The sequence below is a fragment of the Ammospiza caudacuta genome, chromosome 8, assembly GCF_027887145.1.
Source record: "Ammospiza caudacuta isolate bAmmCau1 chromosome 8, bAmmCau1.pri, whole genome shotgun sequence".
In the NCBI taxonomy this organism is placed as follows: Eukaryota; Metazoa; Chordata; class Aves; order Passeriformes; family Passerellidae; genus Ammospiza; species Ammospiza caudacuta.
Window position 1 is genome coordinate 9898700 of NC_080600.1, and position 20171 is coordinate 9918870.

General features: G+C 43.3%; 1 long non-coding RNA gene across 1 annotated transcript; it reads left to right on the forward strand.

Annotated features, from left to right (window-relative positions):
- The first annotated feature begins 1077 nt into the window (after positions 1-1077).
- Positions 1078-18106, forward strand: LOC131560945 (uncharacterized). Its single transcript, XR_009275026.1, has 3 exons — positions 1078-1173; positions 16948-17060; positions 17751-18106. It is a non-coding gene; the product is annotated as an uncharacterized LOC131560945 (long non-coding RNA).
- The last annotated feature ends 2065 nt before the right edge of the window (positions 18107-20171 follow it).

Consider the following 20171-nt stretch of genomic DNA (forward strand, 5'->3'; position numbering starts at 1 on the left):
GATCAGGAGACCCTTCTGGGACCATGATGGATCTTTGGGAACCTTGGAAATCTCCTGGGGTGTTCCTGGACACCCTGAAGACAATGTAGGCTTGAATTATGGTTGGGATTTATGCAAAATGCAGCTTAAAACTGAAAGCAAGGATGTGGCTGCTTTGATGGGACATCGCTGAATTTAAGTGAGGCTAAAGTTGAAGTGTGTTGCTCCCATTTTATTTCCCAGAGCTACCCAACATAAGCAGGAGAAAGTTTCCATGTGCTTTAAGAAACCAATGCTGCAGTGTTTTAATATGGAGTGTCTACAGTGGGCTGAGTGCACCCTGAATTGTGCAAGGTGACAAGGTCGAGGCACTTCTGCAAAATGCAAAAAGCACTTTGATGTAATGGCCACAATGGTTGAAGATGAGGGGTTTTTTTTGGCAAGTTCTCACTGACAATAGTTTATAGGTGTGTATAGGAAGTGGCTGTGCTACAAGATGAATTGTGAGCAGATGTTTGGGAAGGGCAGGAGCTCGGGGCTGAGCTGCACAGAGCTTGTGCTGTGGTAGCAGCCCTGACACTGAGTGCAAGGTGGTTTTAGGTGTTGTGAGTGTTAGTTTGTTGGTTTAGTTTTTTTGATTCATACAGGGCACTTCATGATGTTACTTATTCAGACAAACTGACGAATTTTAGATGTTTCTCATGCATCCATGGGGTGTGGCTCTTCTGGCTAGGATGTGGGAGCTTTTGCCACTCACTGACTTCATCCAACCAAGATGATCCAGCTTTGGGTCTGCTGGTGAGTGCCTGACCAACACAACTGACTGATTTGGCCAAGCCAAATGGGTCTGGCCTGTTTTTTCAAGACATCGTGTTGAGCTTGGACCATGGGCCTCTCTTCTCTTGACTGAGGGAAGTTCTGTACATAGTTTGTGATAATTGGGAGTGGGGCTGGCCCAGCCTCATCCTTAATGGGCTACAGCTGTGCAGGACAGGTGAATGCTGTTGAAGGGAACGAGCCATGGAGTGCCCAGGGGCACTGACCAACCACCAAAGGGAACAGAGGGCACACAGGTGCAGGGCAGCAACAGCAGGGGATAAAAGGCTGGGCTGAAGGACAAGAAGGGCAGATGCTTGCAGCTTTTTGAAGTGATGTGCTGTTTCTCTGGGCAGGCGCCTGAAGCCTTCTGAAGAGGTGAGGTGTTACTGTGTATGGATTGGAGCTTTCTGAAATTGTGTGGTGATACTCTGTGTATTGTGGCTGTCTCAACTGTGACATCTGCTGTGACAAAGTTCAGTCTAAATTAAGGGATGAGATAAGGTTGGGTGTGGGGCGTGCTGGCCTCAGCCTTGGAGTTGGTGTTTAGTGCTGCACAACAAGAGTTTTAAGAAGAAGGCCAGGTATGGGGAGAGAGTTTGCTTGAGGGTTAATTCACCAGGGCAGACTGTGCAGAGCATTTCAGCTGGTGGTGCACGGTGTTCCCCAAAGGCTCGTAACTCATTGCCTAAAGTCAGCTCCAGCATGAATGCTAATGATTAATGCCTGGAGATCCCAGTGGTCTTGGAAGCAATATAGTTAAGTAAAAGGCAATGGGTTGGATAAAAGGTCTTAAATCAGACTAATGTTGGCAAATGTCACTTGAAAGAGAGGGATTTTTGAGGGGAAAAAAAGAAAGAAAAAGGAAAAGTAATTTAAGAATAAATTCAAAGGCGGGGAAGTGGACATTCCCACAAACTAATAAAATCTCTGCAAATGAGGAAATCAGCCTGCTCAGATTGAAATTTAATCACACAAAGGATTTCATTGTAACGAGGAGAAACATAATTACCACTCAAGAAAGGAGAGGGCTTTGTGCCTCTCGGCTGGCACGCGGCTGCAAGAGAAATGTGTCAAGACGGGAAGGAAGGCCCACAGCAATTGTCCCACCAGTAACAAACACAATCCCTGCTGAAAACTGAGCCAGGTTTGTTAGAGAGGCAGCTGTGGACGCTGCATGTGTGAGAACCTGGAAGCATTGCTCCAGGAAGGAGCATCCATGTTCCCCAGTGGTCTGGGAGTGCTCCTTGTTGGTTTTCAAGGTGCTGCTCTTCCACCTCAGTTGCTACCTAGGCATGCTTGGGCCACTGAAAATGCCCTTGGGGTCGTGCCACAGCTGTAGTTACACTTCAGACTCATTCAAGGCCATCTGAAAGGTCAATTAAACCAGGAATGAAGTGTGATATAAATACAGAAGTTTTTCTGTGGCCAAAAAAGGAGGTATTGGTGTGCACACCATTTTGAAAATGAGCAGGTGTTGATATTTTTGTTCTAAGAAAAAAAGAAAAAAGACAATAAAAATCCCACCTGTTGTTCATAGTGCAGGAGCAGGCTGACCACGCTGCTGGACTTTTAGCTTTATTTAGAAACAATTACAGCCTCCTCAGAGCTCACAATATGTCCATAGTTTAACAAGTCAATATTTTCTCTGTTATTCCCCTGCTGAACAGGCTGTTGTTGCCTTCCTTGTTTTGTTATAGATGCAATTCAGGCTGGGTTGGTTTGATTGATATGTTCTGTTTCTTTTCTCTATTTATGGCATTGAGCTCCTGGAGTCTCCACTGACTTCATTAAAGTATTTTAGAAAATAAGTATCCTCAGCATTATTTTCTTTCCTTGGCCTAGTGGGGGAAGAAAAAAAAGTACAATAGAAAAGCACATACTTTAAAACCAAGCAGGTAGTTTGGGCATTCAGTGGAGTGGGGAATGATACCGACAATATTTTTGAAAGTTCATCTTCAGCATTCTATCAACGGAAAGGTTTTAAAAAGAAATTAAGATTAACATATTTGACAGCTTTTGACTAAATTTGGAATTGCTGCTGAAGTGCTTGGTGGGCAAACCTCATGTTCTGCTGCTTTAATTTGCTTTTTAAGAAATTATTTTGTGTCCACCTCTTTCCTACTGAATTTTAGAAGTGTTGTTTGCTTCATCTCAGATGCTCTTATGGCTGATCTTGTCAGCAGGAGGGGATGCATTTCAGAGGGAAGGGAGGAGAATTAGCATGTGGCTGTACCAGCCAGCTGGCATGGTGCAAGATAAGAAATTAATTACAACCATTGCTGTCAAAATACACGAGGTCCCACATTGATGGGTGCTCTGGGTCCTTCCCTGAATGTAGCGCGCCACCAGTGAATTGCTTGAATAAAGTCCCATTAACTTTTAAAATGTGAAGTTCAATGGAACTGATGTCTTTGTGTCAGCACTGAAGGAGTTAATAAGGTTAGGTGAAAGAAAAAAAAAATTTAGAAGTCTTTAATTGGCCAGAATATGCAGTGCTACATCTCCAGCTCTGTGCCAGCAGAGGCGTTTGGCTAGTGGGAATTAAACAGAGAATTGTGCAAACATTGGGAAGTGTTGCTGAAATTATTCAGTGTTCTCTTTCTTTTTTCCTTGCTACTTTAGGATTAATTTGTAAATTTGCTCTTGATAATCATTTATAAAATAACCATAACCCTGGAATATTTCAGGTCACGTCACAATAGTGGTTTAAACATGTTGAGCCTGGTAAAATGAAAAGTCAATCAGAATAGAAATTACTCCTGTAGTATTTCATACTGCTTTGAAAAAACTGGTTCCAGGGAATAAAAAAAGAGAAGTGAGTCCTTCTACATTCATGCCTAGTGCTGCTGCTCTCAGTGAGTTGTATGTCTAGGAGCTCTCTGAGAACATAAATACTTGATTTTTTTGTTTTGTTTTTTTTAATCTCTGAAAATACTGTCTTTTTTCTTAATTAACTCCACTATTAAACAAAGAGCAGTGAGACATGCTCTTATGGTGTGTATTTTTACAGCACAGTATTTAAAGCAGCCCATTGGATAATTTCATGCTGCATTAAGTTCAGTAAGATCTTCTCATATGCATCATTTTTACTGCTTCCTATATCTTTGGCCATAAGCTTTTTAATTGCCATGCAAAAAAATATAAAACAAAATTCAATAAGAAATATATTTTTGGTTGTTTGGCTCCATCTGAAGCAGTGTTTCTCAGCTGATGGAGTGAACCTTGGTTGTGTGTTTTGTTTGGAAATCCCTGGGTTGCCTTTAGGGTGCTGCCCTTGGCTCACCAAAGGCTCTAAAGCAGCTGGATGTGAAGAAGAGAGGTTTCATTAGGGCAGAAGGCTCAGCCTCTGGAACAGAAGAGTGCTGGTAATTCCAGTGCTCACAGCCATTTGTTAAATCTCTAGGATTTGCGAATGAGCATCCCAAAAGCACAGGGAATACATGGCTTAGGGCTGTCTTGCCCACCTCTTTTTCTGTCTGGGTCTTGCACCTGTAACCCAGATAAATTTGTCTTACCCCATAACGTTTTTTGGCTTTCAAAGGCCAAAAATATCAGAGGTATTGAAATTAAGGTCTTTTTCTAACAAAGCTTTCCTCAAGACCAGCGTGGTTGCGTTTTGAGGAAGTGGCACTTCCAGCCAAGGAAAAGAAAATGTTTTGCCAAAAAATTATTCCTGGCGTGGTCCAATTTAGAGCTGCAGACTTAAGATGGGCAGGCCTGGGACGCTTTCCTTGGAGGTGTTTTTGAGATTAGACCACTCCATAAGTACTTATAATTACATTTCTAATGATCACATTCAGGGAGCCTTGATGAATGCAAATACTGTGCTCATGACTGAACAATGGGTAAACTAAAAAATGGAAGCTGATATTGTATGTTTTAGAGAGGAAAAGGAGAATTAAAGACGAGGACTTGGACATTTCTATGATTCTCTTAGTGCCTGTGGGTGAAAGCCCTTTCCCAGAGAGCTGCTGCCTGGTGGGCCAGAGAGATGCCCTGAGGTTCACCCATGTGTGTTTCGGGTTGGATTATGGCTCTGGCTTGGTGTTTTGGCATCAAATAGGAATCTCAGAAATGGGGTGGAAGCTAACTTGATACCTACCCACTGTTGCCTGAGAGTGTTTTTAATTGTGTGACAGCAAAGAATCCCCGTTTTAGCAACGTGTTTGCCAACTAGCTGAGCTGATGTAAAAAGCATCCTGAAAAGGCCAGATCCTTCCCAGGCTGAAACTGATCCTAGTTTGGTGTTAAATCCAGACTTTAGCTGCTGAAAGATTACATAAAAACTAGACTTTTCTTACTGCTTTGCATTGGTTTTTTTTTTTTGCTGTCTCTGAAAGAATTTCGTCAGACACACTGACCAAGAGGCTTGGGGGCTAAAATGGATACATGCATTTATTTGAACCCTCTGTGCTCTGGGATGTAACCCAGTTGTAGAGGACTATAGGGCTGCTCCAACTGTCCCCTTCTCACTGTCAAATGCAGTTGGAGAGGAACTTGTGGCACAAGTTGTGGTTTGTCTTCCATGCTGATTATTAAAAAATGAAGTAAAAGCCCCGCTGTGGAGTATTGAGCTTGGAGGTCTTCACCTGCAGCATGGGAAATGAAGACTGCACTCTGGCTGGGGGATTGGGGGGAGGATCTTTGTGCTCACTCTGGATTTTGGCACTTCTCTTTAGCATGGCTCAAAGGGCTGTGGGCTCTGTGTACATCCCAGGAGTGTAAATCTCTCCTGCTGGCTTTGTCTTAGGATAATTATTGCAGTGTTTGGTTATAGACTGTCTGGGGATAGACAGAAATTGTTCTGTTTCCTCCTAGTGGGTTTATTCTTTGGTTTTTTTGTTCATTCTTTGAATTCTAGTTCAAGTAGGTGGAATATTCCTTATTTTCTTTCATTATAAGGTAAACACAATTATGGTGATATATCCTCTCCAATTTCTGTTATGACTGTGCTTTTAAACTATAACCTGTTTTTAGCTGAAAATCCTTAGAGGAAGTCTAAGGAGCCAGAAAATGCTTTAGTGGGAAAGCTATATGTTTAAATAAACCTTACAGAGATAGTGCTCACCCAGAAGATGAAAATATGAAGTCTGAGTATTGTTGGGTAGAGGAGTAGCTCTGAATCTCTCGTTCCTTTCTATCTAAGGTAACTTTATTATCACTGTAATGTCTTTTGTTCTGTCACTTTGAAAAGACAGTCTCATCTGTCATTCTGTGGGGAAAAAAATAAAAACCTGACAAATAATTGTAGGCAAAAGCAAATATTCTTTATTTAAGCATTGGTTTAAAAATGAGAGTAATATTTATATAGCCAGAAGCACACTTCATATATATTTTTATATATATGTATATATATATGTTTTAAAAAAAGGCACTGCCCTGAGCCAAATACATGGCACAAGGTTTGTGCTTTGTATGGTTTCTGCAGGTGATACCTGGCTTGTTGGGACGTTACCTATTAAAGGCTTTATTTTCTTAGCAGATGATCTTCTGCACTGGCACTGCCTGGTAGTTTGGCCATACAGTGGAGTGGGGAATGATACCAACAATATTTAAAATACTGTGTGAAGTGTAATAATATGTAACATACATGTGTAAGCATCTGTGTGCCAGCACATACATATATCTTCAGAAAGGGACTTTGGCCATCTGTAGGACTCAAATGTTGTCAGGCACCCAGGAAATGGGAGATATTTTGTTCCGCCAGCTAAGGTGCTTATGAAAATAAGATTCAATTGGGTTAAATAATAAAGGAGAGGAATTTAATTACTTTTTGGTTTGTTGTGAAAACTACCTCTAAGTCAGTAATAGTAACATGATGTGATAGCACATTGGGTTAATTAAGGATTTCTATATCCAGCATGACCAAACCCAGCCTCTCCCATAACTGAGGGCCACATTAGCTGGACAGCAGATGCACTCAGATACACAGATCATTGTCCTCTGTCACCATCCAGCAGCCCCCATGCCTCTCCTGCTCCTCCTGGTCATCCCTGGAGCTGGATGAAGCTTTGGGGGCTGGTGAGGCGTTGGGCTCTGGGTATCCTCATGCACAGCCAGTTTGGGAGTGTGGGTTTTTGGCTGAGGTTGGCACAGCTGCTGCCCTTGCTGGCAGGCAGGGAGGACACCTGTGTGCCCCTGTGAAAGAAGGCAGCCTTCACTTGGGGGATGCTGCCACAGGAGCCGTGCCCTGCGCGGAAGCGCGAAGAAAAGGCCGATGCTCCGTGCCACGCGTGCTCGGCGCATACTAAGGAAGCAGCAGGGGAGGAATAAAAGGCACTGCCTCCTTGGCTGGCCTCACTGCTATTCAGAGCCTGCCTGAATTAGCAAGGCTGGTGTAAAACCATTCTGCACACCACAGTAATATGGTAATCCTGGAAATGCAGGAAAGGGAATCCCTGCACCGTTAAATTCGTGGGAGCTTTTTGTGATGAGATCAGTGGAACTTTCATCTCGTTTGTTTAGTGTTTGGGAGAAGAAGTAGTTCCTCAGCGTCTGAAACTGATTTTGTTGAAGTAAGAGTGTCATTTGTTTAAGAATGCATGGTAAAAAAACCGATGACTTTCCAGTCTGAAGCAAAACTGGGACAGTCTCTTCTTAGTATTTCACTGCAGTTACAGCTGGCGTGAGCTCCTCTGGGCGATGCCTGTCAGAGGGAGCTGGAGCACCTGGGAAAGGCTTTGAAAATCAATCAGGGCTCCCCTCTGCTCCCCCCTGCTGCCGTTTCCCCCTGGCTGGAGGAGCCTTACCCTGCTGGCAGAGGTCCAGTGGCACAGCCCTGCTGATGTCCAGATGCCATTTGAGCGGCAGCTCCTGTGGCCACGTTCAGCCCAGGTGGTTCCAGCTCTGCTCTTGGTGCTGGCCATACATCTGCCCTTGCAGTCTCAGCACACACAGCAAAGCCTTCCAGCTGTGGCTGTCTCTAGCTAACACTGTCTGAATCTGCTTTATTCTCTTGATGGAGAGACATTTCCCATCAGACATTTTAAATAAGAGTTTAGTGTGAGTGATGTCTAGTGATCTCTCAGTAATTTCTTCAAATGCTTAATCATAGCTGTGTCCCTGAATATCTTCTCCATCTCAGCCACGAGACTTTCAAGTTGTGACAACTGCTTCAAGATAAGAGTGGTGTTTATAGAGTTTTTGTATTTCTTTTTACAGGAAAAAAATTATATATGTTTGCCTTATGCTTTGTTCCCTGTACTTTCCTACCTAGTGCAATTGGACCTGAAAGTGAATCACTAGACCTCTAAGACAGACCTTTTTTTCATATGTTATCTGTTTTTCAAGTTGTTGTTCTTTCTTTGCATCGCCTCAGCAGAACCAAAGGATAACAGAGAGCGATAGTAATCATAATTAAACAAAATCTAACTTATAGGAGCTTAAAAACCAAAGGATACTGTTCCTCAGGGGACAAGGGATTAGAACTGCTTCCGTCTCCTCTTGGTGGTCGGTGTCGCTGGAGGTCTCTGTAGGCTGCAGATAATAGTGTCACAATTTTTGCTGGCAGGTGTTGATCTCTCAAGACAGAAAACAAGTTCTCTCTGCCCACCTTTGAGCCCCTGTAGTCCAGAAAATGTTTTTCAGCAGCACTCTGGTGAAGCTTTCTTGCTTCATTCAAGCCTGAGCTTCCTGCTAAACCGACTGCGTGAATGTCTGGATGACTGACTTGAGGGAATGAAAAAGTGGGGAAAAATAATTTTAAAATTAAATATAAGTATATATTTTTTTGGACCTGACTGTATTATTTTTCACTTTACTTAGCCATACAGCAATTTCACAGGGTATTTCAGCAAATTAATTCTTCTGTACTAATGCTGTGCATGGATGTGTGAAGGCATTTCCCTGTTTGTAATGACGTATACCAGATACATTTATTTTCTGGAGGAATCCTTCTTACTTGGGAGGGTTTCCTGCCCTAGTCTAGTTCTTGGCCCCAGTCCACAGGATTTGGGATTTGGCTGTTCTTGGTGTCTTCTCTGACGTGGACTCACTACTGGACTAAGTGGGATGTGTTATTTCTGGTCTCTGTTTAAATAAAAACAACAACAACAACAAAAAAAGGTTGTCTTTCCCAACATCATTGCACTTTAGCCAAATATTTGCATTGCAATTTGTGATGAATTATAAATGAATCAACAATGTATCATGAATTTAATATTGCAGAATACCCTACGTGTCACATTACCTTGATTTCCCCCTTTATTCCTAAAGCGTAGGCAGGCTGCTGAGATTGGCAGATGCAGAGTGTGAACGAGGCACTTTCTGAGTCAGTGGCTACAGCTCAGATTCCTTCATGAGGAATGGTGTCCCTCATTTCAGGCTGTCAAAACAGCACTTGATGGAGGCTGCAGTTGCACAAGCACTTTGTGGAGAGCAGTGTGAATATTGGAGCTGTGTCTTCCTCCAGGACTGGCTCTTCAGGCAGGGATCACCTCCCTCCTCCCTCCCCTGTGGACTGGCATCAATGAGATGGCCAGCTCGGCATGGGTGACCCCACCCAAGGAGGATGGAGGTGGTCTGGGCCAGCCCTGGCCCCAGGTGCGGCCAACAGGGGCTTTGCTCAGCGTCCTGCTGATCGCTGTGATGCAGGCAGAGCTGGGGATGTGTCCAGCCAAAGTGACTATACGTAACAGACACATCATCTCTACCTTGTGCTGAACAGTTTCCTGACAAAAATAAGCCTGGTTTTTATGCTGTATCACAAATGATTGATGGCTTTAGGGTTATTTGCCCTGGTGTGAAGTGGGAGCCATTGGGCTGGTGCCAGACCTTGCACTGGTGGTGTCAATAAGCAAAGGCACATTGTGAGTCTCGGTGTAGCTCACCAAGGTCACTCTCAGGTAGTGAAATGTTTAGAGTGTCTGTGCAATTAAAAACTGGCTGAAGACAGAAATCCTGTGCTGCTAATCCCAGTCTCTGCTGGAATACCCCAGTGATCAGTAGTGGGCTTTCTGAGCAGTCCCAGATGATGATCTGCTGATCATGTCCTTTCTGAGCTCTCCATAGTTAGGTCTTTGTTTACCTAAACAATTCAGCTTCTATTTGGTGTATTGTAAGCACAGTCATTAGTTCCTGTGCTTTGCTAAGAGAAGTAAAGCAGCATGTTTGCTGCTTTGTTTTTTAATGCCATTAAGTCAGAGGCTGAGATGAGCTTTAGGCTTTGCCCCAGGAAATAGGAAACTCAGAAACTCCAAATATTGATACTTTTTCTGTTATACAGGTTTATAACTGACACAGTTTTCAAGGTGTGAAAGTTGTCAGGAGTTTTGCTGTGTACTTGGAGCAGGAAAATTAAGCTTTTATTTTTTGTTAAGGGATGCTGGGCTAACACTGACCTCATCTGAAAGACTGTGATGTAGGAGTCTGCTCTGAAGTGGAAGTATCCTGGTACTGCTTCACAGCAGAGCAGACCTTTGTGTTCCCATGTCCATTTTTTCCTTTTGAATCATACCAAACTGATTAACTCATTCTCATAATTAATCAAAACCATGTTTTGCTGGCATTGTCGCCAAGTTGAATCCCAGTGTAACGTTTCCACAGGTCATATTAAGTTACTGTGGAAGGATTAAAGCTCGTTTAATTGCCCATTTTGTTACCACGACAGCTGTTCTAATTTTACCATCTTGTGTCATCCGCAAGATCTGCTTTCTGTTCTCAGATACCTGGGAGTCCCTAGAGTTCACATTTTTTTAGGTGCATCATTCTGGACTCTGAATTTCCATGCCTGAATGAAACCTACACCTCAATAGTTTTTAACCTGGGGAGTGTAACTTAAAACAAGGGCTTTGAAGGGATGCTCCAGATCAACACCAGGTAACAGACACTGATTCAAAGGAATCTGCCAACAAGGATCTTTTTGCTGCTGTTCCTGCCAGAGCAGACCTGTACATCACTTTGAAGGACTCTTGGTGACTTTCAGGCATTTTGTGTTATAAGGGAATACATTTTCCTGCCTGAAACGAGTGATAAATGCTCAATATTCAGTATTATAAGGAAGCAAATTGTTAGATATATAGCAACTGTTGGATATGTGAAGAGAGTGCTGTAGGAATATTTGAGATGGTGAAAAAAATGGAAAATTGATGGGGGAAAGGAAGGATAAACTAATGCAGACTTTATTTTTTTTTAATATTGTTTTCTACAAATGTGCATCTTCCCCGTACAGCTTTGAGAGTTCTTGACAGACATATGTGCAGCCATGGCATCAGCAGACAGGCAGCTTTGAACTGTGCAGTGGATGCACAAAGAATATTGATTCATCCAAGCTTTCACTAGCCTTGGTAACAAAATACTTCAGAGTCCAGAGTTTCAAATGGCCAAAGTGTTCTTCAACCTTGCCTGCACTGTACTAATGACAAACTGGTCTTTTGTTCAACAAAAGGCATCGGGACTTCTCTTTCCAGCAACCTTTTAAATAAAGTTATGGATGTAGTAGCAATCTTCCCTCATTGTGGTGAGGTTTGAGGTCTTTTCTATGTCCCTGTTCTGTCTAATGCTGTTTGTTTGGTTATCTGGGGTCCTTGGAGGGTAATTGATGGGGAAAAAAACTCTAAAAAACCCATCTGGAACACTAATGTAACTTGTTGCTGTTTTTCTTCTCCATTATAGCAGCTATTATGGGAATTAGCTATCATTTAGATGATTTTTTTTTTACATATAGAAAAAAAGAGTTCATGAAATCTCTCCAAGAAGAGACAATCATCATCACAGGGCATTTTTGTGGTGCTTGTTCATGCTTTTGACATTGTACCTGACAGATACAGTGAGAAAGGCATTTTTTTCCTGAAGCAATTGCAGGAATTTCCCTCTTGCAGGTTTTAGGCTGGTACCCCGTGCTTCTCATGCAAGGTGTGCACTCTGCTTTAGATACAGCAGAGCAGAAACAGAGGTAGCTGAGTAGATTTTCTAGGTCAGAAATGTTCTGTGGTTCCACCCAGGCTTTCAATATTGACCAAAGAATTTTGGGTTTTGCGGCAGAAACGTGCAGAAAGGGTGAGGAATGGAAGGAATTATTTGTTCCATTCCTCTGCTGCACATGAGAAACTGGTAAGTGCTTCAAGTCAACTTTTAGTTGTCAGCCAGCTCTGTGGCAGGAGGTTTTATCAATGTTACCAGGGTGTATTTGTGTCAGAAAGAGATTGGGAAGATAGGGGAATGCATTGGTGGTTAATAAACTTCCTGCCTAAATTTTCTCCTGCCACTGCCACCTCCACCAGTGACTTATCCAGTCATACAACTTTCTGAGAGCTTGTTTTGGGGTATTTGCCATGCTGTGCCACATTTGCAATGTTCTGTTGCATTTCTCTCTCCTTGGGTTGAATTTGGATAGGGGAACCAGTCCTTGTTTTTGGAGAGCCTGTGCCCAGGAGTGTGGCTGGCTGGTGGTGGGGTGTACCTTCCCCTTGGCACCAGGACTGAGCAAGTCTCTTTGCAGTTCTCACGTTTCCTGAGCCTCTCTCTTTGAGTTTCCCTGCCAGATGTTTCCCATTCATTCCATATTGGTTTCCATTACCACCTTGAAAATTGACTTGAGGTGGAAATGAATATTGCAATTATTTTGCTGACTTTTGCATAAATTAGTGTCATTTTCTCTTAAACGTCCTGCCATTTTGGACAAGCGTAGTTTATCAAAAAATAATAGTAGCCACTTGAAAGTGTTGTTTCTGAGTTCAGGGAAGGACTTGGTTTTGTGTTCTTTAACATGCCTGGCTCCCAAAGCAATATTCTGTTTTGAGGCAAAAGTTTGAGGAGCTCTGGTAGGGGCAGCCCTTGGCCTGCTCCTCATGGGCATCCTGAGTGTTTCTCACATTTGTACTCCTGTGGCTGCCCTGGCAGGGGTTGAGTGGAGGGTGCAGAAAGCAGAGACACAGCTTTGTGTGGAGTTGTTGTTCATGGGAGCCCAGTGCCAGCACACAAGAGTTAAATGGAACTCTGTAAAATCCTTAACACTGCACTTGATGTTCTCTTTAGGAATCATGAAGCATGTAACATCCTTATGTTCTCCAAAGGGTTTATTTGGCAGCCTGTTAGCATCTCACTGTGACATGACTGAAGGGGGAATAACCACAACAACAAGGTGCAGGGAAAGGGAGGCAGCAGACACCAAATTGGAGTAACAGCTTCATTGCACAGTACCTTTGAACTTGTGAGTCTTCTTTTCTTTCCCTGGGTGGGTAGCAGACCTTGATGACCTTGAAGACATCATGCTGGTCAAATGGTGATTGGGACTCAAGTAATTGTCCTTAAGATTGCCAGTCACTGCTGAATTCCAGTATGTATGAGGATGTGCAGTCCAACACAGGGTTTGCTCATTCATTTGCTCTTCTGCAATTATCCAGGTTTTAGGTCCAGAAGTATTTTTGCAGATAATCAGGAGCATTGTAAAGTTGCAAGGGTGAATGTTTCCATCATTGGGAATGAAGGTCTGTGCTATAGGTGGAGGTGGCTGCTTATGTAAGTGATTAGGGTAGGAAAATGAAAGAAAAGGGGTGAGCAAAGTAAAGGATTAGGGTATTCAAGTAGCTGGTAGGTTAATGGGGCACAGTGCATTCCTTTGGGTCCTCACTTCTTTGATTTGAAAAACAAACCAGCTTCCAGCTCATCTGTAATATTACTTTTCATACAGATGCCTTTAATCCTGCAGCTTCCATTTTCAGAGCAAACGAAGATGTGTTTATTTTCCTTGTGAACCCTTTTTCTTAGCTTCAATGCAGTTCATGACTGAGACAGAGCAGGAGGAAGCGTGCAAATGGCAACTTGTCAAAGGCAGCTTGGAGCCACAGGCTGGGCACCCCCAGCATCCCTGAGGGCATCCCTGCTTGATTCCTTGTTTCCAGCATGGTCCCTGCACCTCCAGACAGGGAATCTCTGGCATGTGGGCTACCCCAGGCTCTACACTCTTGAACATACGCACATATATTTATGTTTTACTAGGAAAGTGACTGCTTTGTGTCACTGGAACAATTTTACCCCCAGGTGAGCATCTCCCCACATCTGAGCAGTCAAACTGATGCCTTGAGAAGGCTGACCTGGAGCAGAGGCCAGACAGAGTTAAAGAATAAAGTAGGGATTTATTACAGGACCTCAGTGGATCCACCTTGAGCAGTGCAAGAGCCCAGCCAGGGTTACGCCCAAGATAGACCCAAAAGGGCCACAAAAATGGACACCTGGTTACAGGGTTTGTCACTTTTATAAGTTTTGGTCCATTTGTATTTTGGAGATAATTGTCCAGTTACAGCTTTAGGTTATGAAGTTCCATCCTCCTTGTTTTTCTCTCTTCAGTTCACCACTGTTTATACTTTTTGAGCCTGGATCTTGTAACAATTGCCCTTGGACAAGCTGCAAAAGGATTGTTCTGTCTGCTTACCCTGTGAAGACTTGCTAACACTTAACACGAAGCTCAGAGTTACACACCAAAGCAGCACAGAATCTGAGAAATATAAAAGCTAAGACTTAATGCATCACCACCCACAACACTTATCAACTTCCCTTTGGAACCACTCCATTTTGGGAGAGGTGTTTCATTGCAGAAAACCAATAGAGGAGGCTATGCAGTGGAAGTGATGCTACAATGTGAAAAATTGGCACATGTCTTATAGAGGAATTCCAGAGGGAAGAAAGCTGTGGGAAACCTTGTAGTCCTTTCCCAGTCTCCCTGCTGTTCTCCTTTATTTTAAGTGTCTTTCCTTCCTCTCAGTTTGCTGTGGCTTTGGACTGGGACAGCTTTTCCCTTCTCCCTGCTTCCCAGCTTTTCCTCTCCCCTTGCCCAAAGAAATTAAGGGGCTGTAGGCCTGGAAGGTCTGTGCAAAACATGGGAAAGAATGACATCCCCCTTTTGTAAGCCTTTTTTGTGTCATCTGGGATTTTCAGAGTCTGTCTCTTTTTAGGTTTCCTTTTTTTCTTTAATGATCCCCAAAATGATTGCAGTGATTCAGTGTGCCTAAATGTGTATGTCTGTGTGTCTTGGGGTGATTTTATCAGAATACTGTGTTCCCCTATAGACTGCTTTATGCCCAAAAATGGGTCCTGTAGCTTTCACCTGCCCAGTCAAAATAGTTCCCCAACACATCTATTGCTGAAAGAAATAAGAGATGACCTCTGTCTAAATTTTGCAATATTTAAGAATTCTATACATTATATTATTGTATTATTATATTGTATTATATACACCTGTTGTTCCAGACAGAAATCTCAGATTAATTACTGGAAGAACAAACACCAACCATAAGCTCTGCAAATACTTAGGTTTGCAATAATAATGTTTACAGCACAACAATTAACCAGCCCAATTCCCCCCCACTCAATTATTTTATACAGTGCCTCAGCTGATTTAATCAGCTCCCTTTCTAACAAGTCTTTTTTAAAACAAATGGATTTCCAGTAGGATCAGATTTTCTTTCCAACTCTTTTTATTGCTAGTTTCTTTAGAGATGATTTAATTGCTGTAAAAATGGTCTTCATACTTGCCATTCTTGATTATATTGCTACTTAACAAGCTGTATTAAATGTGTGAAAAAATCACATCAGAAAATTGAGCACTAGACAGTAACAAGGAAATTTTTTTTTTTTACTTCAGTACTGTTGCCACTGATGGGAAATGTGTGTAATCAAGTTATTTTTGTATTATCTTCAAGCTGGGAGGAAAAGAAAACTTGGGATAATGAGTAATTTGAAAGTAACTACGCAGCAATGCCACTAAAAATGATGGCTCATGAGTTGGTCTCAGTCTGTGCCCCCTCAGCTGAACCATTTCCTTTACCTTGTGCATGCCACAGCAATGTGTTCATTTGGAGCCTGTCACAGTGTGGGGGTTCCCAGGTATTTTGAATGGAATTAGTGCTGGGGAAGGGGCCTCTCTGTGGTGGTTTTCACAGGGGTCCCAGGATGAGGGAAGAGATGAGAATCCATGTTTCAGAAGGCTGATTTATCATTTTATGGTGTATATTATATTTAAACTATACTAAAAGAACAGAAGAAAATATTTCATCAGAAGGCTTGAAAGGAAAGGAAAAAGAATGGAATTATAATAAAATCTTGTGACTGACCAGACAGTCTGAGACAGCTGGACTGTGATTGGCCATTAATTAAAAACAACCACATGAGACCAATCACAGACCCACCTGTTGCATTCCACAGCAGCAGATAACCATTGGTTACATTTTGTTCCTGAGGCTTCCAGCTTCTCAGGAGAAAAAATCCTAAGGAAAGGATTTTTCATAAAACATGTCTGTGACACCTCTCCTTGTCTCATCTTGGCAAATCTTCCCCAGACAGAGCAGTTGTGGGTACTGTGCAGCAGATCCAACCCACATTGGGCACCTGGGCTGCTGGGCAGCTGCTGGGGCAAGTTTTGGGTGGTTTCATGATCCTAAATTGCTATAACTCCACAAAGAGCTGTGGCACATGGCTACAGTAGTGTTCTCCAGAGGGAGAGACCTCTCAAACCATGGCACATCCCCCAGAATGGAAATCAGATGCTTGTGAGGTCCATAAGGAATGTGATCCTGATGTGGCTGAAGGTAATGGTGAAGCCCTTGGGGCTTCCTTGGTACATGGTCAGGGCTGGAGAACCCCAGCCTCTATGGGCAGCTGCTAAATATCAATAGTTCTGTCTGCTACCATGGTCCTTATTGTGCCCCTTTCCTGCAAGGAGGAAACCTCTCCTGCAAGGCCTGAGTCTTGCAGATGCCTCCCCTGTGGAAAACAGGAGCAAATCCCACGTGCCAGGCAGGATGCAGCTGCACAGGAGATGGACAGTGTGGGGCAAAAGTGTTGCTCTCCATCAGAAATGTGAGTGGCACCGTTGGGATGTAATAACTTGCTCAGAAGGAAAAGTTTCTTTCTAATGTCCATCATTTAATGGTTGGCTTATGCCCTTGAAGTGAGATGTCTTATATGTGTAATTCAGCCACGGTAATTTCATTTAAAAGTACCCTATTTGATTAAGAAGCAGCCATGAAGGCAAATATCAAATCTCCAGATGGGAGCTTGGCCTGGCAGGAGAGAATGAGAAGCTGCCATTAAGTGAGGCTGGGCTGGGGTGTCCCCTCTGACCAGGGACACAGTGTGGCACGGCCCATTTGTCACAGCAGGGATATAAATTTGTTTTCTAGCACTGACATGGAGTTGTCCTTTCCTTTATTGCAGCAATAATTTCTTAAAAATACCATTAAAAAAAGACAAAAGAAGCGTCGGGAGCATGAAACTTGGATCTTAATTTTGTCCTAACCTTTACAAAATGGATTGAATAACTCCTGCAGGTAACACCCAGCAGCATTTCTCACTTGAGTGTTGATGGCCCATCAAGGTGCTTTAGAAAGGGGAAAGCTCTTCACCTTGTGCTGCTCCTTAGAGCATGAAATGTCGGGTGCAGTTAAAGAACAAAAAAAGATGATACAGTATCGTAGAAAAGCAGGGAAATGTTAAACCAGTCTTGTTGAACTGGAGATCTCTCTGCCACTGAGGTGGGGTTTTTAAACTTGTGAATTTTTATGCTGCCTCTATAAAATACTGAGATGCTCCTGTGTGATGGTCCAGCATCAAATTATCAGAGAAAATGGAGGAAGGAAGGTGTTTTCCATCAGAGATGAAGAATTTCTTTTCCCAAAGGTTTATGGCAAAGCTTAGTGCCTGGCAGTGTGCTGGCACCCAGGACACAGCTCTGGGCAGGAGCCTGGGATTTAGAGAGCTCCTGCTGGTGGTTTTATGGAGCAACCTGTGCCTGTGAAATGCTGCCTCTGAAGCAGTTGGACACATTTTAAACAAAGTGAGAACAACTGCACAGTGTGGAAATGGCCTGGCTAAGGTGATTTTATCCCAGTACACCTGGAGGGTGGTTTTGCTCTTCCAGCTAATTGGAGGTTAATAATTCAGAGAGATGGTAGAAGGGTACAAGAATAAGGTGGTTGTTCCTTGGAGTGAACTAACCATCACCTTTCTGTTTTCTGAAGCTACATAGGAGTGAAATCAGGCTGATAGCTGCTGAATTGCTTCAAAAGGACTGGCTTCTCCCCACATTCCCAGACTGATGTGTCCTTGGCTGTATGGTCTGCTCCCAGCCTTGCCTTTGTGGTGCTGTTTCCATCCTGGAAGAAGCCACACAGTGCTTCTGGCCCTGTTAAATGGCTGCAGCACTTTTTGCTGTAATAAACTGGTGCATCACTAGTGGTGAAGAGGCTGATCTAACTGCCTTTGCAGGAAAAGAAAAAAGAATTGGTTTTGTTGGTTCTGTTATTTTCGTTCTTTTTAAGGAGGGAAATGAAATACAAACACAATAGAAATTTGAAATACAAATACAGTTTACAAAGGGAGAATGTGTATTTGTTCAGCAGCTTTCTTAGTTCTTCTCTGCACTGTTTAGCCCCCCCACAAGCAGCCTGTCCCAGCCTGTGAGAGTGCTGACCAAGGCTATTTTAATAGCAGGGGATGAGAGGCTTGAGACACAAGTGCTTTAATACATAAAAGTAGGAGGTCCTGTTGGAAACACCTGGGAATGAGCATTTGTAAAATTTCTTGGGCAGAACAGCCTGTACCTGAGAAGGGAACAGACAGAAGTGCTGGGGATGGCTCTGGAGGTTTAGCAGCTCCAGCTCAGGCTCTGGTTTCTCAGCCCTCCTTCAAGATGCTCTCAGGGATTTCCCTGACTCCTCTGCATTAGAGTTTCTGTGCATAGTTTAACTGCTCTAAGCATTTTTCTGTATAAAGAGTCAAGCTATGTGTGTGATCCTCTAAATCATTAAAAATGGGTGAGTGAGCAGTTTAGCAGGAGCACGAACTGGAATCTCCCCGTTTTCTGTGTATCATCATTCATCTCCACCTGCTTGCCTTCAGAAAAACGGGCTCTGAGTAACCCTCTGAGCTGCTACTGCTGTTGTACTGAAACCTGCTGAGTGTGGGCTCTCAGACACGTGCCACCATGCTGCAGGAGAGGCCAAGGCACACATAGTGCTCACACAGCTTCTGTTCAGGGTTCACAAGCATAAAAACCACAATGGATGATATTCTGAAGCCCTCTATCACTGTGGTGTTCACCTGGTAAAAAGGTGTTTTGTTGCTGGCACGCAAACTGGCAGGCTGTAGGCTAATTAAAAATACATTTAATTAATAAATTATTCAAACAAAGGTGCAAAACGAAGGGAGTGGGCAGAGAGGTAGAGATTTGGGAGTGGGTTGCTTTAGCCTGGTGACCTGCTGGTGAGTTTTGTGCTCTGGATTTTGTGTTGATACCTTGCGAAGGCTGATCTAGAACAGAAACTAGGCAGAGCTAAAGAATAAAGTAAGGATTTATTAAGAGGCCTCAACAGATCCACCTTGGGTAGCACAACCCAAAAGGGCTACAAAAATGGACATGATCATGGGGTCTCTCACTTTTATAAGTTCTGGTCGATTTGCATATTTGGGTTAATTGTCCAATTGCAGCTTTAGCCCATGAAGTCCCATCCTGCTTGTTTTTCTCTCATCAGTCCCCATTATTTATCCTCTTGGGACTGAGATTTGGATCGTTTGTCCTTGGTCCCCAGCTAGAGAAGGAATTGTTCTGTCTCCCTACTCTGTGAAGGGAGCTCACCATCCCTTAATATGAAGCTCAGAACTACACACTAAAGCAGCACAGAATCTGAAAACTATAAAAGCTAAAACCCAAGTCATCAGTGTTCTACGGAAATGTGCAAAAGTATGACTCAGTGGTGTGTTCCAAGTGCTGGTCAAACATTTCTCCTGCTCTTGTAATGCAAGGTTGGTTGTCAAGCTGGTGTTTTACCTGCAGAGGTGTGGGGCTGTAGCCAGGCAGATCTCTCCAAGGAATGGCTTTTCAGTGGAGCAGTCGGCACAGTGTTGGGGCTCCTTCCCTATCTCAACCTGGGAAAGCCCTGTAGTTTCCAGGGGTGAAAAGCTGCGAGAGGGGAGCAGGAGGAGGCTAGAATCTGCTGTGATGCTTTTGCCACGAGTGGGGAATTGGTCCCAAACGTGGGACCAGTCACCAGTCCAGCCCAAACCACTCCAGCCTCCTCTTCAAGGGAAGCTGGCTTGTCTGTGTGCATTGGGTGGGGGGAGCCAAATTAATCTCTAACAGGAGTAGGCACAACCCACTGCTGGAATTAATCACTTTTTTATGGTGGTGACAGCTTTAAGCCCAAGTTCCCAAGTTCATTTAAACACTACTAAAATCTTTGACATGTTTTAAAATACAGTGAGGAACACGTTTGTGGAAGAAAATTCCACAAGGAGTCATTAAAGGCAGAGAAACAACCTGTGGCTGAGGAGGTTCTGCTCTGTGAGCTGCTAGGGACTGGTGGAGGATGCTGAGAAATATGGAGAGATGAATGATGGTGCCTGCTCCAAACACATCCCTGGTGCACCTTCATCAGAACAGG